The 19,716-nt window shown below is 51.4% G+C and overlaps 1 long non-coding RNA gene and 1 pseudogene across 3 annotated transcripts; both read right to left on the reverse strand.

The window, feature by feature from the left end:
* Positions 1-6,350: 6,350 nt before the first annotated feature.
* Positions 6,351-8,964, reverse strand: LOC309854971. 2 transcript variants are annotated; one of them, XR_014306509.1, is made up of 4 exons: positions 8,384-8,964; positions 7,964-8,165; positions 7,675-7,828; positions 6,351-6,420 (listed from the first exon to the last, which is right to left on the reverse strand). It is a non-coding gene; the product is annotated as an uncharacterized lncRNA (long non-coding RNA). The 2 variants fall into 2 exon arrangements; XR_014306510.1 differs by having other exon boundaries at positions 7,675-8,165.
* Positions 8,965-14,364: 5,400 nt separating this feature from the next.
* Positions 14,365-18,976, reverse strand: LOC309854246 (thyroid receptor-interacting protein 11 pseudogene; annotated as a pseudogene). Its single transcript has 2 exons — positions 18,871-18,976; positions 14,365-18,416 (listed from the first exon to the last, which is right to left on the reverse strand). The product of its transcript is annotated as a thyroid receptor-interacting protein 11 pseudogene (transcript).
* Positions 18,977-19,716: the final 740 nt, after the last annotated feature.

A 19,716-nucleotide genomic window follows, 5' to 3' on the forward strand; every position in this document is an offset into this window, starting at 1 on the left:
TTTTTTAAGTCTTATACCTAAGGGCTCCCAGGTATTTTCCTACAAGATTACTAGCACTTTCTAAAAAATTAAAGGGATCATTCATTTTCCACTGATTTGAGTGACTGCCCTTGCTTCATTCAGAATTTTCATTTTTATGGTATTCTGTTAACTATTATTTTATTGATAGTATTCTGTTTGTATATTAATACTATGTTGAGTTTTCTTTGATGACCTGTTTTGAAACTTTTAAGCAGGTTCAACTTACCCTTTTTCATCTTTGGTTGGTCTGGTAGCAACCAGTTCTTAAATATAAATGTGGTAATTTCTTCCTTAAAAATACAACCAAACCCTTTGAGTTCTAATTTGAATTACATGAAATTTGCTAATATAGGGGACAACTGACATTCCTACTATAGTCATCTTCAAATACATCATAGTGTTTATATTTTTAATAAGAATGTACAGGGGTGCCTGAATGGTGCAGTTGGGTGAGTGTCTGACTCTTGGTTACATCTTAGGTCATGATCTCAGGGTCCTTTATCAAGCCCTGCCTAAGGCTCCACACTCAGCAAGAGTCTGTTGGAGATTCTTTCTTCCTCTCCTGTTATCACACACGTGTGTTCTCTCTCCCTGATCCTTGGGAAAAAAGTATAGTTTACGTATATGAGTGCCAAATTCTTTAATCCTTCAAAAGTATTATATAGGTCTAGACTTTTTAAATGATCACTGGTGGCTGGAAGTTGGTTGGGGAAGAGATGGCAGAGAATGAGATTTAGGTCAGAAACTTCCTGGTACAGTGGGCTTTCCCATCTAGATCCTTATTTTGACTAATATTGATTGTTTCACACGTGAAAAGGACATTTGTTGTTGGTTTCATAGGCTCAGTTTAAGTGGTTTTCCCAGCTCACTCAAGTTTCTTCTTTTTTCAAGTTATCTACATTTTTAGTGTTTGTCTGTAGCAATTTATTTATGGAAAAGGGAAGAGGGGACTAATTATTCAAGACACCATTTAGGTTTTTTGTTTTTTTTTTCTCTTGAAGTTTTACTGAATTAGAATGGACATCCCATAAAGTGTACATATTTACAGTGTATAGTTTATTAAGTTCTGACATAAGTGTAGACATATAAAACATAAGTCACCCCAATCAAGGTACTTTTAAAAAAATGAGTGTCCTCTTTGAAATTGAAGTATAATTAACATATAATATTAGTTTCAGACATGTATGTCATGATTTGATATTTCTCAATATTGTGAAATGATCACCCTAGTAAGTCTAGTTAACATCATCCTTTTTTTTTTTTAATAAGAACCTTTAAAAATGACTCTCAGCTTTCAGGTATGCAATATAGTAGTATTAACTAGAGTCATATATGGAGCTGTATATTACATCCCCAGACCTTAATTATTTGATAACGGGAAGTTTGTTCCTTTTGATTGCCTTACCTGTTTTACCCACCCCTACACCCTGCCTCTGGCAACCACCAATCCACTCTCTGTATTTGTGAGTTCATAGTATTTTTCATGGTGGTTTGTTTTTGTTTCTGCTTTTGTTTTTGTTTTGAAGATTCCATGTTTAAGTGAGATCATACAGTATGTATCTTTTTCTGTCTCACTTCCCTTAGTGTAATGCCCTCAGGGTCCATCTGTGTTGTTACAGATGGCAAAATTTCGTTCCTTTCTATGCCTGAACAATTGTGTGTGAGTGCATGTGCATGCACACATATGTGCATGTGTCTCTGATGTTTGTAAAAATCCCTGCACCTGTCGATGGAGATATCTTAGTTATCGTAAACAGGGGTGCAGTGAACATGGAAATGCCGCTGTCTCTGGGAGATAGTGTTTGTTCCCTTTAGATAAAGAACCAGAAGTTGAATTGCTTGATCCTATGGTAGTTCTACTTTGAGCTTTGTGAGGATACTGTTTTCCGTAGTGGTTACATCATATCCATTCTACCAGCAGTGCACAAGGGTTCCCTTTTCTTCCCCTCCTTGCCAGCAGTGGTCACTTCTCGTCTTCTAGTCTAGTCTTCTAGTCTTTTTGATAGTAGCCATTCTAACGGGTGTGAGGTGATAGAACTCACGATGGTTTTGATTGGCATTTCCCTGATGACTTGTGATGTTGAGCATTTTTTTTTTTTTTTTTAATGTGTCTGTTGGCCATCTGTATGTCTCCTTTGGAAAAATGTCTCCTCAGATCCTCTGGGCATTTTTAAATCAAACTAGATTTTGCTGTCGAGTTGTATAAGATATAGATGTATGTCTTACATCTATACAGTATCTGTTGTATAGATACTGGATGTTCATCTCTCATCAGATATACGATATATAAATACTCTCCCCTATTCACCAGGCTGCCTTTTCATTTTGTTTTTTTCTTGGCTGTGCAGAAGTTGTTTAATTTGATTTAGTCTGAGTTTGTTTGCTTTTGCTTTTGTTGCCAAATCAAAAAATTGTCAGCAAGACCTCAGTCAAGTGGCTTACTTGACAGTGTTTTCTTCTAGGAGTTTTATGGTTTCTGGTCTTACATTCACGTCTTTCATCCATTTTTATTTACTTTTTGTTTGTGGTGTAAGGTAGTGGTCCAGTTTCATTCTTTTGCATGTGGCTGTCCTGTTTTCCCAGCACTATTGATGGAGGTTACTCTTTTTTTTCCTTATTGCATATTCTTGGCTTTCTTATTATATGTGATTAAACCCATATATCTATACATATATGTATGTTTATTTCTGAACTCTCCTCTCTTTCATTGATCTGTGTATTTGTTTTCATGCCAATGCCATTTCGTTTGATTTCTGTATCTTCGTGGTAACAGTTTAAAATTGGGAAAGGTGGTGCCTCCTGGTTTTTTTGTTTTTTGTTTTTTGTTTTGCTATTTGGGGTGTTTTGCGGTTTCATACAAATGTTAAGATTGTTCTTTTTCTGCGAAAAATGCTGGGATAGCGTTGAATCTGTAGGTTGATTTGGATAGTGTGGACATTTTAATAATACTCATTCATACATGAACACGGGATATCCTTGCATGAATTGCATCTTTTCCGTTTCGTGCAGGTCTTTCACTTTCTTGGTTAAATTTGTTCGTAGGTATTTTACTCCTTCTAATGTAGTTATGAGTGGGATTCTTCTCTCGATACTTGTTACAGTCAGTGTGATTAGGGAAATCGTGTACAGTGTGTGTATTTTAAGTGTATGGCTTTTTGTTTTTATTTTTTGTATATTTGATGTGCAGTGTTACATGAGTTTCAGGTGTACATGCCTAATTTTCGTTTTGACAACTGTATGCATTTTTAGAACCACGACCAGCATGGTCAGATGAAAACATTTCCAGGACTCCAGAAAGTTTCCTCATGCTCCTTCCCACTCCTTTACCCCACCATTACCCTTCTCTTTGCCAACCACAGGCTGCTTTCTCTCACTGTATAGGACAGAATTTCTAAATAGAATCTCATTTACATAGAATCCTATTGTGTATACTGTTTTAGCTGCTTTTGGGGAGACAGTGTGTTTAAGTCGTGCATGTTTGTTGCATTGATCAGTAGTTGATTCCTTCTTTACCGGTGTATAGCATTGCCTTGTATGGATATACTCAGTCTGTTTCTTCATTCACATGTTGTTGGACATTTACGTTGTTAACCCATTTAGGCCTATGTTGAATAAATCTCTTCTTTTTTATTTTTCTTAATTAAAGATTTTATTTATTTATTTATTTATTTATTTATTTATTTGACAGATCACAAGTAGGCAGAGAGGCAGGCAGAGAGAGAAGGGGGGAAGCAGGCTCCGTGCTGAGCAGAGAGCCCCATGCAGGGCTCAATCCCAGGACCCTGGAATCATGATCTGAGCCGAAGGCAGCGGCTCAACCCACTGAGCCACCCGGGCGCCCCTTGAAGCAAATATCTTCATCCTGTCATTGGACGCACAGCTACTTCAACATGTGTCTCCAGAACAGGGTTTCCCAATCTTGGCGTTGCCCACATCTTGGGCCCCATCGTTCTTGGCTGAGGGCCCTGTCCTGAGCTTACTAGGATGCTTAGCAGCACCCCTGGTCTCCACACACCAGAGGCAGAGAGTGTCTTCCTCACTCCTGCTTCTGACCACCGAATGTGTCCTAGACGTGGCCAAACATCTCCCAGGGAACAAAACTGCCCTTGTGCGACACACACATAGATAGACCCACAAAAGTATCGTCACTCTTTAAACATTTCAACATAATTTCTCAGTGGCGTGACATGTCAAGTCACAGTTCAGATTGATCTGATTATCTCACAAATATGTTGACTCTCTGTATCTGTTAAGTCCCGAGTGAGAAGACGACGCGTTACCTTGCCGTTGGTGAACAGGTCTCACACGCCTCTTCTAATGACAGGCCTCACTTTGTCCCTGCTCTTTCTTTAGCCTGGCCATTTATTTTCCTGTAAGGGTGCCTGGGTGGCTCGGTTTGGCTCAGAGTCCGACTCTTGGGATCAGCTCAGGTCCTGGTCCTGATCTCAGGGTCCTGGGATCCAGCCTCTTGTTGGGCTCCCTGCTCAGCGGGGAGCCTGCTTCTCCCTCTCCCCCTGCTGTCCCCCCCTGCTTATGCTGTCTGGCTCGTTCTCTGTGAAATACATAAAATTGATGTACAAAACCAAGCAAAAGAAAAAACAGTCCGTAACGTTTTCAAAATTTTTAAATTTATTTTGTTTTTTAAAGGTTTAATATATATATATATATATATATATATATATTTCTTTTTCCCAGAGAGAGATCACAAGTAGGCAGAGAGACAGGCAGAGAGAGGAGGAAGCAGGCTCCCTGCTGAGCCGAGAGCCCGATGCGGGGCTCCATCCCAGGACCCTGGGATCATGACGTGCGCCGAAGGCAGAGGCTTTAACCTACGGAGCCACCCAGGCGCCCCAATCCATCCCTTTCTGACAAGACCTAAGGGTGTGTAACACGTTACACCAAACATGTAGCTCACGCTATCCCAGACCCTGAAGGGCAGAGCCCTGCTAAATGTCATCAAACGTTAGTTTATTGGGTTCTCCCAATCTCGCTGAATGTTTTTTTCAGATAATGGAAAGCCCAGTGCCAAAAAAGCTGCCGTGAAGTGCATCTAGATGGTAAACATGCTTGGTCCTTGTACCCTGGGGCCTATCCCAGAGGGCTCTGACTCCCTGAGTCTAGAGTTGGACATAAGCATCTGTCTTTTCTTTAAAAAAAAATGGCCACAGGGGGCGCCTGGGTGGCTCAGTGGGTTAAGGCCTCTGCTTTCGGCTCAGGTCAATATCTCAGGGTCCTGGGATCCAGCTCTGCATCGGACTCTCTGCTCAGCAAGGAGCCTGCTTCCCCCTCTCTCTGCCTGCCTCTCTGCCTACTTGTGATCTCTCACTGTCCAATGAACAAAATCTTTAAAAAAAAGACAAAAAACGCCAAAGTCCTTCATGCTTTGCTGGTTAGCACTGGGTTGGGAACCACTATTTAGTCTGCCATTCCAAACCCAAACTTCCCCGACAATGTGTGGGCTGCAGACGCAGGAAGGCGTCGGGAGACTGAGACAGAGGAGAGCAGAGAAATGATAAAAACGATCCCAGAGAAAAGCGGCTGCAGCACGAGGCCGGCTCCCAGGGTGGGTGGCGGCGGCGGCAAAGGCGAGCGAGTCCGGGGCCCCGCCTGAGGCCCAGGCAGGGAAGGTGCGGCCACAGAGGGGGCGGCAGCTCGCGAAGTGCTGGCCACGGGGCCTTGCAGGCCTCCAGCAGCTTCCTGGGCCTCAGCCCCGGGCGCTGCCAGCGACTCCGAGCCTGGCGAAGCCGGAGCTGCAGGTGGACTGCATGGGGTGTGGGCACATGTCGAGCGGCAAGCGCTACAGCGTCTTCCCCTGCGAGGGCCCCGAGAGCTGCTTCCAGCGGAGGCATCCACAGCAACCGCAGCTACCCCGGCTACACCCGCGGCTCCGACCGTCGCTGCCAGGTCGGCCAGCACCACCTGTGCCAATACCGCCGCCTGAAAATGGGCTTCCGCGTGGGCATAAGGAGGCGGCGCAGAGTGGGTCGGCGGCAAGGGACAAGGATGCTTCGTCCTCCCACGGAGCTGCCAAGCGGCGGACCTTGGCTTCTCTCCTCAGACTCCTGTGTTTTTAAAGACGGTGAAACGTTTGTCTCCTCGGTTTTCTTAAACGATCCCGAAACCAAGGAGAGTGTCGGGCTCCAGCCTCGGCCTCCCCAGAACTGCTGGCCGGAGTAGAGGGCCAGGAACCAAGGGGCCCATTCCTGGGACAGGCTGGCGCTCAGCACCCCAGGCATGAACTTTTGGGGCCGGTGGGGTTGGCTTCCCTCGGGGGACGGCCTGACGTCTGGACCAGAGCGGCCAGCGGAGTAATGCGCCAGGCAGGTTGTCAGGACACGGAATCCACGTTGGACACTGTATGATGAATGAGTCAAGGCCAATAATAAAGATGTTTCCTACCTGAAAACAAAAACAAAACAGAACAAAACACCTATCCCATAGAGAGTCCAGAAAAGCCAAGCTCTAGCCATACTACTTCTCTGTCCGTATTCTGTGTCTCAGTGACTCTAGAGTCAATTGACTTGAAGCAAGTTCGCACAAACGGTTACCCACACATACGAACTAAATCAATTGATCAGGGCATTTTAAGCACAGCTAATTGGGACACGGTACTGCAAAGCCTTTTATTTCCCTCTCGTCATTTCAGTGGCGCTGCAGACTCTCTGGACAAAGAACTGTCCATTTGAGAAAAATTCTTTCTCATTCAACAGTGTGACACATGTGGTCAAGAGCATCTGAAAGCTGGAGAAGAAATGAAGTGGCATGGAGTCCACGTATGTTCACAAACGTCACCACAGACTGTCCCCAAGTCTTCCAAACTAATCTGTGTATTTCTTTACGTCTTGAACGAGCCACCACGGACACCTCCTGCGTGTCAGACATGGCGCTAAGTGTTTTGTTAATGTTAAATTTCACTTCGTCTTTACAGTCCTCTATGACGTGGGATTATCATCATCCCCATTCGTCCCGTCAGGGAACGGAGACGTACAATGCTTTAGCAACACGGCTCATAAGAGGCAGAGGTAGGATCTGCTTGGGGTCTGGACCCCATGTTTTAAATCACTATGATTCGTTTCCAAGACCCTACAAAAACGACAAGTCGTCACCCCAAACGTTGGTTTTCCCCACCCCACGGTCCCCACGTGGCCCCAGCTTCAAGGACATTCTGTCAATTCCTTCAACACTACACATCCTTCCCGGCCCTAACGGAACACCTTCCCACATCCGCCTGGATTTCTTAGCCTCCTGGTCTCCGCTTGAACATTACTCAGCAAATTACAAACTCTAACGCACCCTGTACTTCCCAGCACTCAATGCAAAACAGTAATGACGAATGTCACGGGTCGTTATTTCCTTCCTGTCTTGGCCAGCCAGGGGGTGAGTCCCTCACGCATCCTGTCAGTCCTGTTCATCATGGGTTCCAATCACTGATAGCCACAACCCACCCAAAAGGAAGGCCATTCCCCCTACAGACACACACACACGCACACAGACACACACACACACACACACACACACACACACACACACACACACACTGACCCCTGACTGGCCTGATCTCAGGTGCACGGTGGGGATCCTGACAACCCCTCGTGGAACGTAACCTACTCGAGGAGGAGAACGGAACTCCTCTCCCATCAACACTCCACTTACGGGCTTCAAGTCGGTCTCTTCTAGCGGGACTTGAGCCCCAGCAAGGCTGAAACCTCATCTGCCCGGTTCGGCCGCATTTCCGCTCGCTCTGTCTCCAGGCCCCCCACATAGTTAGCAGCTCCATCAACGAGGCCCCGTTCTGGGCTCCTCTCAGCTGCGAAAGGAGGGGCACACAAGCTGACGGCTACCTTTTGGCAAACCGGTGTACTCCTGAGACACAGGCCCGCCTCCCAGCGAGGCCCCAGCCCCCCCGGAGACACGGGGCCCTGACATCATGCCCTACAGGTACCTCCGTGCAGAGGAGCATCTTCCCAAGGGCTGCTCACTTCTTGGTCCTCCGCGCCGACCTTGAGGACGAAGTACAGGAGCTGGAAAGGGGTGTCTGTCCTCAGACCAGTGTCCGTGGGTCTGGAGGTTGTGAGGTGCTACGCCCACCGGGACAAGGTTGTGGGGTCTTGAGACGCCAGACAAGCAGCAAGCCTCACAGAAGCCTGGAAAACGGGAGGTGCTTTTGCTCAGACTCCGCTCAAGTGTCTCAGTGCCCCGCCCGTCAGCTATCCTAACCACCTTCCCGCTCCTGGGTGCCGGGCCCCCACGCTGAATGGACAGTTTCCCTGCTCCCCCGGCCTTCGGAAGGCATCGCCCGCCGGATAGGTCTTTGGGCCCCGCCCACACAACCCTGGGCACACAGTCTCTCTCCCATTCCCACCTGGCAGGAGCTCGGTCACACCACCATCCTCCCCCTCTGCTGCTGCTGTGTTCTGAGGGTGGCCTCTCTGAGCTCCTCACAAGCTCTAGATGGCTGTGGTCGGCACCAAACCGAGCTGTCTGGAATGGAATTGCCTCAGCACCCTTTTCAAAACTCAGATGGGCATACTTGTGGGGACTGTTTCTGGAGTCTTTGTTCTGTGGGACTGTCGTCCTGCCAATACCAACACGGGCTTCCTTGTTACAACTACTACTAAGCTCTGACACTCTAAAGACTGCGTTCCCAAATTACTCTTCTTTTCAAAACCGGTTTTGAAACTACTCTGATTCCTTTGTCCTTCCACATAGATTTTAGAATATTTTTGTCTATCTCTACGAAAACACACGAAGCTGACAGGATTTTGATAGACATGGCGTTACGTCTCTCTATCAGTCTGGGGAGAATTGACATCGTGACGATGCCTAGTCTTCCAGATCACGAACGTGGTGTATCTCTTCCATTTATTTCTATCTTGGACTTCCTGTATCAGTGCTAAATAGCTTTCAGCATGGGATGCCTGGACAGGCACTGTTAGATTTATCCCGAAGTAGTTTCTTTGCGAAGGTGTGTTGGATTGTGGAGCCTCCATATTCGTTGCCGGCATAGAGGAATACAGCTTACCTTTCTGTGTTTAGCCCGTATACTGTTTCTCTGGGACGTTCCGTTGTTAGTTCTAGAAGCATTTGTCGTACCCTCTTGGGGCATAAGGCCTGCAATGAAGATTCCGTGTCAGGGGCTGTGTTGACACGCGGAAGATCAAGGAGGGACCCGAATGGCATCCTGCACGTTCTCCTCTCCCTCTTCCCTCACAGGGGAGGTCTCTTCCCCAAACACCCTTCTCATCCTAGGGACTAGCCATAGTGCCTGTTGGTTTTGGGGGAGCAGCGTTCGGTTCCCTAGAAGCCCACTGAATTCTTCAGGCCAGCCACTCACCCCCTCCCATGGGAACCAGGACTTGCCACACCCTCTTGTTTCAAGAAGCGAGTCTTGCCTTCGAAGGCCCTGCTGCCGGTTCTCTCTGTTCTCAAGCGCGACGTCTGTGTCGTCCTGCACGGTGTGTGGTATCCTCCTCCCCTGAAGCGTGAGGGTATGTGACGAGTAAACCGTTGGTCAGTCACCCGTGTCGGGTGTCAGGGCATCCCACAAGTCTGGAGCAGGAATGTCTCTCTCATCGGGGACCTGAGGAGATGGTGATTAAAACAAGCGGCAGCATCCCAGGCACGGTGTCCGTATGTTAACTGAGGACGCGGGGGTCAGCTTGACCTGCTCCTTCGCTAACTAACTGGCTTCAGAGGGGACAGTCACGATCCGGGAGGGAACTGGCCATCGCCGGCCAGCTTGTGTGTTGGCCCGTGTTCTGTTATCTCACACGGAGGTCGCCATCCATTTCCAAACTAAGGTCCCCTCCTTGCCAACAAGGTGAGAATGAAGGAGAATGGACTGTATCTTGGGGGGAGGCGTCACCCATGTGACCTGCATGTGGCCTGTATTGGTCTCCAGGGCTCCCCCCTGAGGTTGGCAACCGCAGGACATGCTTGACTGGTGTGCCTCAGTTCCAGGGACTGGGTGTTGGGCCAGTGATGGATGCGGACGTCCGGATCCTATGGGGGAAAGCACACCCCAAGCACAGCCCCGGGGGTGACCCTCTGTGTTGTGGGTGCAACGGAGGAGGGAGGCCCCGACGCAGGGAAATGTAAGAATGGCACACTGAGGGGATCCGGTCCCACCTTGACTTCCGCCAGGAGGCGGAGGCGTGCGACCATACAACCCTCGCCGCGACAGAAGCCCCAAGGCTGATGATGCTGATTTGAGACTCTCTGGAAGAAAAAACCGAGAACGAGGAGCAGGGCAAAAGACACCCCCCCACCCCACCCCCAGTATATCCAGGAAGACACAAACCCGAGCAAAGGAGGAGTGGGAGAGAGAAAACTGAATACAGGAGGTAGGGGGACCCCCCCCCCCTGCCGGGGCCCCCACGAACTAATTCATCGTAGGTTCAGAATTTGACCCGGTTGTAGATCCAACATGTACAAGGGCACCCGGGTGGCTCACATGGTTAATCACCTGACCTCAGTTCAGGTCTTGATCCCGGGATCCTGGAATAGAGCCCCATGTCAAGCTCCCTGCTGGGCAAGGAGTCAGTCTGCTTCTCCCTCTGCCTCTCCCTGCTGCTCCCCCGGGGTCCTGCTCTGTCCCACCTGCTTGCTCGCTCTCTCGCTCTCTCGCTCTCTTAAATGAATACATCAAATCTCTAACCAATAAAAAGTAAAAAGGAAATCATAAATTCACTAAAATAATTTAATTGGCAAAATTCCAAGGAGGCCGATTGCCTCCTGTGCCTCTACAGCGTAGGTTCTGAATGAAGTGTACTGTTGCCAAGATGCACCGGTTGGCTAACCTTCACGGACTTAATGCACGTTCTGTTTATAGCGAGTATAAGAACCATAGATTGTGCCTTCTGTCTTTCCTGCTTTGACATCTCGGGCCTTGCTGACTTTGGAGGGACTTTCCCTGGCAGGCTTACTTAATTCCTAGAGATGGTCCGCAGCTTGCCTACAGGCAGAGCGTTCACATGTAAAGCAACCAATTTGGAGCCTTTACCCCCAACCACCTCTTTTAAGAAACTCTCACTCTGGGCCACTATCCCCTGCCCTGATCACCCCAGGGGCAGGGACAGACTACTCCAGACAGACACCACTGTGTCCCGGAACCCACTGACATGACACCGACTAGGCAGTCTTAAATGTGCTTAGCCGGATTCACCTGCCCCTTGCCATGGAAACCCCAGTAAAGGGTCTTGCCCGTGTCGTCTGTCCCTTCACTCCCTCTTTCTCCTGACCGCCCCTGGTACTTCCCTGGGTGGCCCTCCATGGCTCTCAGGACCTCCTCTCTCGGGATCAGGGAGTCGATGAACGCTTCTTGCGTTGGGAGAGTTCCTTGTGTATCTGCTTGTCTTACCGTCCCTGATAAAATAAACCCCTGTACCCTGAAAACACCGGAGACACCTGGGGGGCTCAGTGGGTTGAGCTTTTGGCTCAGGTCAGGCTCTCAGGGTCATGGGCTAGGGTCCCATGTCGGGCTGTGTGCTCAGGGTGGAGTCCGCTTGGGATTTTCTCCGCCTCTGCCTTTCTGTCCCTGCCACCACCCCGGGCCCCGGCTCCTTTGCTAGCTTTTGCTCTTGCTTTCTCTTTGAGGTTAAGTCGTTGAAAAAGCCATGAGGGAGCCCCACAGATTTAACGATGGTGAATATTTTGCTCTAATACATTTGGCCAGTATGTTCTGTTCAGTGCCTCTCGGTCGCATGTGCCTTGACCTTGAAGGAGACAGGATTTACCTTGTTACGCGCGGGGCACCCAAACCGCTCTGCTCTAAAACAGGCAAACTTTGTGGGCAGGATCTTAGCGCATTCGTCTTTCTCCGGGAATACAGATGGGACATCACATCCAGGAGATCCTACTGTGAGGATATTTGTTGGGCACACTCGTTAAGGACCTGCAGGGGTGGCTCTGTCTGTCAGTCAAGGGTCTGCCTTGGGCCCAGATCCTGATCTCAGGGTCCTGGCAACAAGCCTTGCATCAGGCTCCCTGGTCAGCAGGAAGCCTGCTTCTCCCTCTCCCTCTGCCCCTACCAGCCCTTTGTCCTCTCTGTCTGTGTGTCTTTCTCTCTCTCGTGATCTGTCAAGTCCCTAAGTAAAATCCTTACAAAGAAAAAAGGACATACAAGTCCAACATCTTTCCGTACTTTTTGGGTACTGGAGGCAACATATTCCTTGTTTATCGGTTTTACAGAAACCCATTTCAGCTGTTCCTTGTTAACGAGCCCACGCAGAGGGGGGAGGGTCTCCCCTCAACAGAAGGCTCTCGGATCTGTGCAAGCAAAATTGACCTGTTGGGGGTGACTGGGTGGCTCAGTTGGTGAAGCGTCTGCCTTTGTCTCAGGTCCTGATCTCGGGATCCTGAGATGGAGCCTGGCAGGGGGTTCCCTGCCCTGCTCGGCGGGGAGCCCGCTTCTCCCTCTCCCTTTCACCCCCTTTTCCAGCCAGGGCGCTCTCTCAACTACAAAAACAAAAAGCTTGAGGAAAAAACCAGCTGTTCGTGCCCAGGTCAAAAGGCTGTAGCAGCCTCCTCTCCTGCTTCCTGGAGTCCCTGGACTCTCTGTCCATGCTATCTGTCAATCGTCCATGGGCTCCCAATGCAAGAAACGGCCCTCCTCGGCCCTGGTGAGAGACCATGAGAGCAGCAGTTGCTGGCCATGCACTGGGCTCTCCTGGAAACAGCATCTCTCACAGACTCTGAGCCTTCCTCTCCAGCTGTCCATTCTTCTCTGGGTCATGGGACACCCCCCCCCCCACCACCACCACCACCACCAGCTGAATATAGTTCCCAAGGCCTTCCCGCTCCAGGCTGAAGCCCAAGTCTGCATATCCTACCTGCAGGTGGAGGTGGGGGCTTCTGTCCACAGTGCATTGCCAGATTCCATGGTGCCGGAGGACGTCCGCTCTTCCTTCTACCCCTTGGCCACCCAGCGATTCCCTTGGGATCAACTGCGTGAACATCAATGGAAGTTACTACATTTTGGATTTGATGACCACGTCTCCCTCCTGGTCACATGACAGCTTCACATCCTAGAGAAGCACCTGTCCTACGCCTTAAGAGTCTCAGCAGGAAATGGATGTCCATATATCAGAGTCCGTTCTGATGGAAAGCCTGAGGTGAAGGTTCAATAGGAAGTGTTGTCTTGGCATCCGGTAACTTTGGAGGGCCTCGGATGGCCTCACCCCAAGTTCCCTTCCCACTCTGCTCCCCCAGATCGGATCCCCTGGCCAACAAGCCCTCCTTAGCACGGGGACCAGGCACAGTTTCTTCCCAGGTAAGCTCCAGTTCCCTGACAGCCTGCGCCATGATCCAGCAAATGAAGATTTGAAGGGGCTTCTGAAGAAATGAACAAGGGAGTCGACCATGGACCTTCCAGTTACAAACCGCTTAAAGGATGATCAAGAGGAGCTACTTCTAGAACTTAGGGCAGAACCGTAAGCCGCTGGGTTTTCCATTTAAGAATAAGATGGAATTCATTCCCATTTCAAAAATGGTCTCTAAGGCAGAGTGATTTGGCGGGGTTGGGGGTGGGAAGCAAGTCAGAGAATAAGTAGTATACTCCTAAGCAGGCCAACCTACATAAGGCCCGAGAGAAATCAGGTTAGCCATAGCGTGCTTTTGCAGACAACAGAAAAGGAAATGATTTTTAAAAATTAGAAGATAAAAAATTAAGAGAAATGAGACTTACCTGGGAAAAGCAAACTTTTTTTTTTTTTTTTTTTTTTTTAAACGTCCTCTTCATCGTGTACTTTTGTGCTAGTCACCTGGTTTCCCATACAAGGATTGTGTGGTCGTGTATCTGATACATTTGGAACACTGAAACAAGTTGATGTGTTCTCTGCATAAGGTATCCGTAGACGCTTGGCCCTTGTGTAAACCTTCCAGCATTACAGACCACAGCTTCCAAGGCCATCAGTGTCGACTGTCCTACGAACGTCACCACTGCTGTGGCATCTGGGTGGCTCAGTCTGTTAACTGTCTTTGGCTCATGTCATGATCCGGGGGTCCTAGGATCAGGTCACAGGTCAGGATCCCTGCTCCGGGGAGAGCCTGCTTCTGTCTCTCCCTCTGGTGCTCCCCCTGTACGTGTGCCCTCAATTTCTGTCGAAAAGATCAATAAGATCTTAAAACATAAAAAGGAAGTCACCGGTGTTTTCACTTTGGCGAATACTTCTGCAGTCATTGAGAGACCCCTTTTTTGTTAAGTCATAAAAGAAAGATGTTTCTTCAGCTGAAAGCAAAACCGTGAAACATTTGGCATTTTGAAAAAGAACATTAGGAGATAAGGTAGACACGCAGAGTGACTTGGGATGTTCAAAGCGTGGTGTCACTCTGGCTCACAATCGTCTATTTCTTTGAGAGGTCTTTGGCCGCCTTTCCAACCTTCTGGGCAGGTGATAGTATATGCGGCGTGTACACGGGTAAAGCGTCAGTGACAGCATTTAGAAGAAGGTGCTCCGATCCATCCATTTGCGGTCCAGGTGGATTAATAAGAGACACAGCTGTGGTGCGGGGCTTGACGTCCTTTTTTCCGGGTGTGGATGCCAGGGTAGCGTTCCGTCGTGATGGGCCTTGTTTCTTAGGCGGCTTTCCCCTTCCTCCTGAATCTGGGGGCTTCACGACACGAGCAGAGGGTTTTGGCGGTGGAAAAGCTGAATGAGATTCCGCTTCTAGAAACTGGACAAAAAGGTCTGAAAAGGAACGCTGGGCCACAGCTTGGTGATTTGGTTTCGCAGGGGTGTTGGGGGCGCTTCTGGATCCAGGCCCCCCAGTCCCCCCGCTGGGCACACCCGCGGGCTCCCGGCTGCGCAGCTGCCGCAGCTGGTCTTCTCGGATCCCCAGCGTGCTTGCCATCAAGCTCAACGCTTCCTGCCGTTCCGCATCCGCTGCCTGGAAAGCTCCCACGAAGAGTCTCCTTAGGAGGGCTTTGTCCGCCATTCCTTCGGACTGACTGACTAAGGTCATCAGTCTCCTCTGTGTGTCCTCCAGGATTTCCTGCTGGACCTCGTTCTGTTTCTTGAACTCTTGGAGTCGGTCCTCCTTCTCCTCCAAGTCGGCATTGGTTTGATGCAAACGTCCCTGTAAGGACTTCAGGTTTCCTTCTAGGGCGTCTGCCTTTTCCATCCATTCGGCCAGTTCCAGCTTCAGGCTCGCTAGGGTCTGATCACAGCGCCTTCCCTCTTCCTGGGAGGCGGCAAGCCGGAGCACAGCTTCCTCCTTCTGCTGGGTGACCACGTGCAGCTGCTCCCGCAGCGACTCTACCTGCAGCCTGGCTCCGTGGCTGGCCTTTTGCATGGCAGCGGAAGACCAAACGAGTTTTCCCTGCAAGACCGTCACTTCCTCTCTCAGCTGAGCCACTCGGTCCTCCGAGGCCAAAGCTTCCCGGCGACGAGAATCTTGGGCTTCTGCAGCGAGCTGCCGCCCTCTCTCCAGCTCCTGGGTGAGGCGCAGCTCTCTCTCTCGTAGCTGGTGAACCTCCTTCTGGAGGGCGCGGGCTTCCGTTTCTTTCTGTGTCAGTGCCAACACGACGTCATCTCTCTCCCGCTGACACGCAGCTGCCTTTTCCTGCGTGGACCGAACGGCGGCGGCGAGCCGGTTCAGTTCCCCGGTCTCGCCCTCCTCTTTCTCTCGCAGCAGTTGCTCCAAGGCCAGGGCCTTCTCTCTCATCGCAGCATGCTGGGATGCCTCCTCTCTCTGCGTCACTGACAGCAGCCGATTGGTCTCTTGCAACGCCCGATTCTCCATGTCCTGTTCTCTAGATCGTTCCACGATCTTGGCGTTTTCCTCTCTCAGGCGACACACGTCCATTTCGAAGTCTGCCACCCTCTCCTTCAGATTGGTGACCGCCTGCCTCAGCAGCTCGTTCTCACTCAGCTGGCCACAGAGCTTCTCCTGTAAGGAAAGCAGCTCCTCACTTTTCGCTTGGGTTCGGAGCTCCTGAGCCCGAAGGCAGTTTCGCAGAAGGGCCGGTTTCTCCGTCGGCCGTTCCGTGTGGGAATCGGCATCGCTGTGTTCCCGTGCTTTGCCTTCTCCTTCCCCCGTGGCAGCCCCCGAAGCAATCCATCTCTGCTGATCTTCCCGGAGGGTTCGGATCCTTGTCTCTTTTCCTCGCCCTGGTTTTCGGAGCTCTTCTACCTCCTCTCCGATCACCTGAGAGGCCTCACTCACGGGGTCAGATTTCACGGCCTTCCGGGAGTCGCTGGAGGTCTGGAGGAAAATCACACCAAGGTTCCCTAAAAGGAGGTCCTTGGCATTGCAGAGCTCCCCGATGCGGAGCTGCAGTTGGGCCAGTTCCTTCTCTAGCTCGTGGAAGTTTATTTCATGTCCCTGGTAAGTTGGGATCTGGTCCAGAGAGGCTGCCTGCGGTTTCAGAACGTTCTCGCTGTTGGGGCACGCCCACGCCTGCAGTTGTCGCAGATGTGTCTGAAGCTGGGGGGACTCCCGCTTCAGATTTTGGACGGTGGTCAGCACCTGCTCTTTCCACTCCTCCAGGATCTTCACTCGCTGTGTTAACGTGTCCCGTTCCTGGAGAAGCTGCTGGAACTGATGGATTCGACCTCCTCGAACCCCATGACCAGGGCTGGGTGTTTGCAGGATCCTCAGGAAGGTCTGGCATAGCTGACTCAACGCAGCCACCTCCAGGTCTTTTTCTCGAATCACGTGTGACAAGTCCCGAATCCTTTCTGTACACACCTCCTGGCCGCTGCTTTCCACTCTGGTGGACAGTTTTTGGTTTTCCTCTTGCGCCCTCTGGAGGTCCGCTTCCTTGGCAGCAAGTCGATGGGTCATTTCGTGATAGTCCCTTTCCAGATGGCTCTTCTCCCTCATCTTCTCGTTCAGGATGGCCAAGATCTGTTGGCTTTTCAAAGCACACTCTTGCAACTGCTGCTGAAGCTGTTCCACGTGCCTGTTCTGGCTGTGAGAAGCCTCCGAGATTCTGCTGGAAAGACCCTGAATCTCCACATCCTTTTGCTGGATGATCCGAGTGAGTTTCCCGATCTCCTCTCTGGAGAGCCGATCCACTTGCGCGGTCAGCCGGACGTTCTCTTCAGTGAGAAGCTTCGTCTCCGGGTCCTGTTCTTGGATCCCTTGGACTAACCTTTGAATTTCAGCTTGAGATGGATCACGCTCTTCACTTGCGTTCTCTCTGGGGAGAGGCTGGCTTGCTCGCACCTCCTCGTCCTCACAGGGTTCTCTCGGAATGTGCGGGCTTTTGTCGGGCACCTGGGCTCTCAGCTCTTCCAGCGTGACTTGCAGATTCCGAATCATCTCGTCTTTGGCTGCGAGGAGCTGAGCGCGTTCGGTGTTCATCTCCTCCTGCCGGTGTTGAAGACGGTCCACCTTCTCCTTCTGCTCCTGTAAGGACTGAAGCAGTGCTCTCTTCCCCTGCTGCTGGTTGTGAATGATCTTCTGTTGTTCTTGTATCTCCTCCTCGAGATCATCTTTTAACCTGTTGAGCTGAAAGACCTCACACTCGAGTTCTTCAATCTCCTCTAGGACTTTCGGGTCAACCAGAGGGACAGCGCGACTCTGTTGTGTGAGGCGCTCCGGGTCTTGGTCCACAGGAGGGTGTTGGTCGGTCGTGGATGGGAGACGCACGTCTTTGTCCTCCACGGATGCGGGTAAGACGTCATGGCTTCTGAAGGTTTCGGTCGACTGGCCGAGTTCCTCCTGAAGCTCTGGCCTCTCTCGGAGTTCCTTGATGTACTCCTCTTGCTCCCTGAGGCATTCTGTCAGTTGGTTCTGCTCCTCCAAAGCAAAGGACAGCAGTTCCTTCGTTTCCTGGTGCTCGGCGTCCATCTGCTCGATCCTCTCTTGGAGGTGTAGTATCTCCAGGTCTTTCTCCTGACCGAGTTTAACGGAATGGCCATTGTCTGCGGGTGACCATTCTCTGAGGCTTTGTTCCGTCTTGTGTTGGAAAAGCTTCTTTTCGGCCCGACACAGTTTGGCCACTAACCGTCCTTTCTCTATCTTTAAAGCCCTCACGGCGATGTTGTTCTTTAGGGAATCCTCGTTGTTGCGCAGAACGGATTCCTCCAGCTGATGGGTTGCGTCTTGGAGCTGACGAACCAACTTCTCCTTTTCTGCTCGGAGGTCGGAAGCAAGGTTGTTCAGACTGTCGTTGAGCCGCTGCATTTGTGTAAGCTGCTGCTTCAGCCTTCTGAGATCCATTTCCCTCTCCTCCAGAAGGTCACGGTTCACGTTCCCGGCAGCATCTCGGTTTTGCAGGTCTTGCACCTGTCGCTGGTAGTCCATCAGTTGTTTGCGGTGCCGGTCAGTGAGGTCGGCCAGCTTCTGCCGGTGGGTGTTTTGCAACACGGCCACTTCCAGCTGATGTTTGTCCATTTCCCGCATCTGCTTCTGCTGTAGGTCCCTGATGTGGCTCTTCAGTTTCCACACTGTTTCTGGGTCGATGGTATTTGGTCCCTGGGTGGAACACGGGCACAACATCTTCCAGTGAGTCACTTCAGCCTCCAGCGTTTCTGTCTCAGGGAGGCGTCTATTGATCTGTGTCTGGGATGAGATGACATCAGCCACATCCATGGCGTCCCCAGGGAAGGTCCCTTTCCCCAGCACATGTCTGTGAATATCAGAGATGTCCCTGGTCAAAGAGGTGTGGCTGCTGTCCACGGCCCCTAGGGTATGGCCTAGGCCACAGCCCAGCCCACCAGCCCAGGAGAACATCTGGCGGTCATACAACTGCCCTGGTCCGCGGTGAGAAAGCGTCCAGTCCAGCCGGACTACCCCGCCAAGTGTCACAGAACCCCTGCGTGCGCCAGGCTAAGAATCAAAAGCCAACCGCCATTGTTTCCAAGCAGCACCTCGCGCGCGCTCCCGCGCCCCCCCCCCCACCTCGCGCGCGCTCCCGCGCACCCGCGCTCCCGCGCTCCCGCAAGCCGCCTCCGCAGCCGCGGCCGGTCAGGTAGTTCCGAACAGCCAAGACCCTGGGGCCCCTCATCGCGGCAGCTCCCCACACCAGGCTTGGGCCCTTGCCCTCCTTCCCCTGCTTGGCTGGCTGTCCTGGGGCGGCCCCTCGTGCATGCTCCTGCCTGACTGCACCCAGGTGCCTGCCGCCAGAAAATGCACCTGGCCCTGGACGTCCCCCTAAGTGGGGTCGCAGTACACAAAGTGCGGCGGCATGAGCTTTCCACGCAGTAGCATCTCTTTCATTGAGGTGGAAAGTGCAGTCAGACGCATCCGTCCAGCGAGGAGAGGGGACCCGTGGTGCATTTCAGGGATGTCTACACCAGCGCAGACGACGGGCCTCACGGAGCCTTTGGGTATTGCCAGCCTCCAGAGACTCCAGAGGGTCCTGCCCCTCCTTGCCCCGTCAGCCCTGCAGGAACAGCTCCGCCCGCACCTTGGTTTGGCGGTTCCCGGGCCGGGCCGCCGCCTGCGCCGTGCCTCTGTGGCCTCCCGAGGCTGTGCGCCTAGACCAGGCGTGGGGTTGCGCCGGACGGTGGAGGTGCCCGGTGCCCGGTGGGCGGGTCCTCCGCTCTGCACAGAGTGGCCCAGGTGTGGGGCGGCAGAGGCCTGAGTCAGCCGGGCCTGGCGCTAGTGCACCGGTTTAGGAATCGCTTCTGCAGCTGCCCCGCCGGAGCCCCGCTGCCCCCTGCCGTCGCCATGGTGAAGCCGCAGCTGGCCAACCAGAGCCTGGCCGGGGAACGCGCCCGTTCCCTCCCGCCGCTGCGACTGCGC

Source organism: Mustela nivalis (genome assembly GCF_964662115.1).
Source record: "Mustela nivalis genome assembly, chromosome: 19".
Lineage (NCBI taxonomy): Eukaryota > Metazoa > Chordata > Mammalia > Carnivora > Mustelidae > Mustela > Mustela nivalis.